This window comes from Impatiens glandulifera, chromosome 3 (genome assembly GCF_907164915.1).
Source record: "Impatiens glandulifera chromosome 3, dImpGla2.1, whole genome shotgun sequence".
Taxonomy (NCBI): Eukaryota; Viridiplantae; Streptophyta; class Magnoliopsida; order Ericales; family Balsaminaceae; genus Impatiens; species Impatiens glandulifera.
Genome location: NC_061864.1, coordinates 11,421,831 through 11,427,830, shown reverse-complemented (window position 1 = coordinate 11,427,830; position 6,000 = coordinate 11,421,831).

Sequence of the window (6,000 nt, the reverse complement as noted above, 5' to 3'; positions counted from 1 at the left end):
AAAATAATCATGTCCTAGGCCCAATTTAGAAGTCAATAATAGTCCAGCCCATCAAGACATCAAATAATACGTATTCAGGATTTACTTTATGAAAACATGAATAATCAAATAATACGAATTAGGCGAGATTTTTATTTTATTTTTTAATTTGTGACCCCTTAACTTATGCTTTATTGTGATATTTTATCTTACATGTCTTATTTAAACATGTAAATTAAGAAATATAACTAAATAAATTAAAATTAAAAAACAAATATGGTAGATTGGTAAGATTATTCAGCAGCTAGCTAAGCTAACTCAAATTTAATTAAGAATATATTAAAATATAAATCAAAATTAAAAATGACTATTTGACTATTGTATATCAAAAACATTGCAATTTACTATATACACAAAGTGAAAATGACTATTGCAATTAAAATTGATAAATGCTTTATTAAAACTAAGAGCTACTTTAAAATATTCATGACAAGCTGGACCTAGAATTAATCAATATATATAGATAGTTATATACTCTGACTTCTATTATTGACAAGATCATTCAGCAGCTAAGTTAAGCTAACTCAAATTTAACATAATCCTTAAATATTGTTTTTCATAAACAAAAGTCAGCTGTTTAAAACTTTGAATAATGAATATTAAGAATGTAAAAGAAATAACGGGTACTCTAACAGCCTATTATATAGTCAAAGATAATACCATATTTTGAATAATCTTAATTTATATAAAACTCATATATATAAATATTTAAATTTCAAACTAATACTTATTCCTCGTGTTATTAATACAAGATTAATTAATACATCGGTCTTTGTCTATTTTTATTAAATAGAATATGAATAGAGGTTAAATTTTGACATTCAAGGTTGAATTAAGTTTGAATATTGGGTTAATAAAAAAAAATAATTATTTTTGAAATTCATTTATACTTGAGATTATAATTAATATATATATTTTTAATTTCATATTTGTTTATTCTTTGAGAGATTCATTTGGTGATATTGAGACTTTAAGTAGTTGATGAGAAGTTTAGATTGATACGACTGTTATGACAGACTCACATACATACATATTTGGGTTACCATACCCAATTATTATTTGGTAGACTATATGGTTGGAAAAAAATCGTCGAACTTTCAATGATCGAATGTAGTCGTCCGATACGTATCATTCATAGTATTATTATTATGATATTTCTGAGATTCATTTAGAAAATTCAGCACAGTTTGTCGGAAAATTAATCGTTCTCTCGAAGATTTACGAGCCCGATAACTTGTTAAAGAATTTTTTTTTTATGTCTCTTAAACGAATTTTTTTCATTTTTAATATAAATGAACTTTTTAAAAAATAAAAAAATAAATAGTTTTCTAAAGATCAATCAGGTATAAAAGAACTTTTTATTAAAATACATATAATCTTAATTTTTGTACTAAAATAAATATCTTTCAATGTTTATTTATGGGTAAAGATATAATGTCTATATAAAAAAATATTATATATATTTTTTCAATTAAAACTTTTTGGAGAAGAAACTTCTTAAGTTACTCTAATTGTTTTAAGAAACATGTTAATAAAATAATTGACTATATCTTGTTATCATTTTCATAAATAAATAGATCAACATATATAAACTAAACTCGTAAAAAATAAAAAAATTAATTGTCCAGGACATTATTTGTGTTTTAAAATAAGAAAGGGTTCATTCCATTCTATTTAATTTTATAAATTTAATTAATTACACCCTACAATTATGAATGTCAATTTCTGAGAAATTGAATTGTGTATAGTGGAAATAAATTCTTTAAAATGTTTTTGATATTTACATAATATTATATATTAACAAACAAAATAAAAATAAAGGTAAAAAAATAGTTTTTTTATTTTTTTTTTAAACAGAGAAGAAGTCTAGAGCACTTTTGTAGAAATGCAACCCAGCGACCGAGCCAGCGTTAGGGTAAATTTGGACCTATGTGATAACGAACTTGCTGCACGCGCTGCACGCGCCGCCGCCATACCGCCTTTCCCCACCGAGTCTTTGCCGCACTTAACTGTCAATTCCCGTCTACCTTCTTTCTCCTCCGCCACCGGCGGCATCGGAGGTATCTGCATTGGTCCATGACGGCTCTGCCGCTTTCGAATCGATTCAATATCCATCTCCGGTTTGAACTTCACCGGTCCAAACATGAACATCCTCCTTCTTGATTTATCCGACATAGACGTGATCGCCGTGAAGTTTACTTTTGATTGAGAATTCGTCACTGAATTATTATTATTATTATTATAATAGCTCAGATTCCTCATAGATTCAGACCGATTCCTTCTGTTCGCCTCTTTAATTGCTCTCTCTGCATCCATCGGGAAGACATTAGTATGTTCGTAGAGTGACTTGGATCTAATTAATCCGTCCTCTTGCAGATCGATTGAGTTGTTTTTAGCGGTGATATCGCAGATCGGCGCTAAACCGGTGAAGAAATTGAAAAGACTATGATCGGTGGAAGAGTAAACTTCCTGTTCAAGATTACCGCGTACAGAGATGTAATCGGATAGAGAAATCACATCTTCGTTGTCTTCCAAATCCTGATCAGAGAAATCTTCGAAGATGTTCTTCCGATCTTCTTCCATTATCTCCAATTGGCAAGAGGAAAAGATCTGATGAAACGAAGAGATGAAGACGGAGTTATATGTAGTAGTTTGATGATCAGAGATGCAGAATTATCGCCTATGACTCCATCTATCATAATTGACATCGATGATGATGACGATGGCTTCTAGATAAACCCTAATTGCAGTTGAGAAGAGGTTAGTACTTTGAAATTTGAATAATTCTCGAAAGGTTGAAACCTCGAATAGGGAATTCAACTTTGATATAAGTATTTAACTTTTATTTATGGTTAAAATACGACTCAAATTTTAAAACTTTTGTAATAAATGTATGTATTGAATTGAATAATGTAAAGGTTAGGATTAATTATTCATAAAATATATGTGAATTCAACATTCACAAATCCAAACATGATGGATTTTATAAGGAGAACTTGTTATTTATATAATAATCAATAGGTTATTTTTAAATTTTCTTGTTGGAAGTAATTATTAAAGTTAGTTGGTTACAAAATTACAAATATATTAAGCGTGTAAATATAATAAAAAAAATTGAGAAAAAATTAGTTATATGAGTTTAGTTCAACTCAAATGGAACAAGATCTAGATTTATTTTCTATTTTTTAATTCGTGTTTATCTTTTAAGTTGATTAATTTAAAAATACTATGGAGTTGAACATTTTTTTTTTAATTTCTCATTACATAGTCTCAAATCTAAATTCTGATCACTAATATTTTGAAGCAACGCTAATATTATGAATACAGAAATAGACTTAATTATTATTTTTAACATAATATATTTTTAGTTAAATAAACTCTTCTCAAACAAAAAGAAAGGGTTAGAGTTGGTCGATATATTTTGTTAAGAAAAAAACATAAAGTTATTAAAGCTCAAACTTTAAATGATTTGTTCAATTTTTTAGTTTCTTGTAATTTTTTTTTTTTTTGTAAGGAATACCAAAATAAAGTATTTGAGGGAGTGGGTGCCCGATTTCACGTGGAACGGTGGAAGGTTCGAAAAAGAGATAGTCTTTATATTATATATATTCTTTTGTATTTCTAGAAACAACTACTTTTTCTCACTTATAATAATAATAATATTAATATTAATATTAATATTAATATTAATATTAATACCTTTGAAGATGGTTATATTTGCAGGTAAGCTTGTCATATACTAATGTTATCATATATATAAGGTTTATAAACATATATTCATATTATATTATTGTTGTTGCAAGTAATTGGGTTGATTATAAATATATATATATATATATTTTAAACGAATGAGAACTAGCCTGACAACCGCACCGCCATGTCCCCGCTTAAACTCAAAGCGCTTTTAAATACCTGTGACATTTTGGTCTCTTAAACCGACTCTTATCTCTGGGTTACTTTGGTGGGTTATATATATATATATATATATATATATATATATATATTAATTAGACTAACTTTAAGTTACAAATTCGATGGATGAAAAAATAAAAGTCACCAGTTTGATTCTCTTTAAAACGAATAAATATATTGTAAAAAAATTATCATTTTTTTCAAAGAATTTTTTCAAAATTTCAAAAAAAATCTTAAATTCAGAAATTAAATTGAAATTTTTACTTGTTTATTCTTCTTAAAAACTTGAACATCATTCTAAATTTTACGAGTTAACATATTTGTAGTTTCTAAAAAAAATGGGGTAAATGATTAAGTATGTAGCTTGCAAACACACTTAATCATTTAACCAGGCGCAAAACTTGCCCCTTGACGGGCTCGAATCCAGGAACTTAGGGTTGTATTCACCTTTTTTGCCGCTAGGATAGAAGAGGGGATTTAATTTCTAATTCCAAATTTTAATAGAGTTTTATGGTTAGGTTGAAATGTAGGTACCGAATTTATAGGTATAAACATGTTTTAAACCAATGACTTTGTTTCAATTATGTCCTCACCTTCTTCTTTTAAATTAAAAGTATTTATCTTTATTATATATATATATTTATGTATTTCAATTACTAATATTTTTATATCTATTTTAAGATGTTGCAAACAATTTATTATTTTAATTAATACAGTTTTATTTCATATATATATATATATATATATATATATATATATATATATATATATATATATATGGAGAAGTTTATATATAAAATAATCCTAAAGACTATGTAAATTCTCAATATCATAATAATATAATATATTTCTCTTTGGATTTCTGTATTGATTTTATTTGGTACACAAAACACTCATTTATTCTTTTGTTGTTAACATTTTCTTTAATTTTATAACAAATTAACAAAAAAAATCTAATATTTCGATAGATCTCAATTGTTTTAATCGATATTTTTTTTGTGATGAATGTAAACATTATTTTTTCTCCCTAGTTGTTATTCCGCTTTTAACCTATGGAAAAATAAAATAATATATTTGGTAAGAGACTCTACCACCAAAACTAAACAAAGTTCCTTTTTCTTCATACAACAAAGAGATGGCCCGGACATTTAAAAAAAAAAAAACTAACTAAGAGATGCAAAAATAAATTTGTGAAAGTTTTCAATCCTAAGCTTTGGTATCAAAATAAAAAGAAATTAAATTAGAATAATATTATGAAAAACATTAAGAAAATGTGTATAATAGAAAGAGAAAAAAAGTTAAAACTTTATTAATTAGATTATTAAGATGAATATTTATTCAATTATTTGAAACATTTCCAGTAATTTTTATTTATTTGTATCACATAAATTAACAATAGAATTCTAATTCTTACCAGGGATATTTTGTGCAATAAAAATAAATTTAATAAATTTAATATGTATTTAATGTTTAAATTTTTAATAAATTATGAATAATATATTAAAATAAAAAATAGAACACTTTCATTCCACGTTTTATTCATTTCGGTAAAATAATTTATCTTCTCACATATCTCGTCACATATTTTTTTCGAATGAATCTCTTATCTTGTGATCTTACACTTTTATCAATCAAATATTTGATTTATATTTTTTAATATTTAACATTGTGACCACATCAAACAAATACTTGATTCATATTTTTTTAACTATTTTCAATTAATACCGACCTATTATTCATCGGCAAACCACATTACAATTACACTTGGTTAAATGTTGTACTTGTTTTTGTTAGGTTGCAAGTTTGAAACATACCTATATCATTTTTAATTTTATTTTTAACCGTTTTAAGTTTATGGGCGGGTCAACCCACAATCTGACTCAAGTATTCATTTACTCTCACATATATATCCAAATTAATCACAGCTCTCGACTCGACAATCCGGACATTTTAAAAATTAAGCATCATTATATATATATATATATAAATTAGTTAGTTAAAAAGTTAAACGTATATTGATAAAATGTTTCGCGTTCATCTAATTTGGTA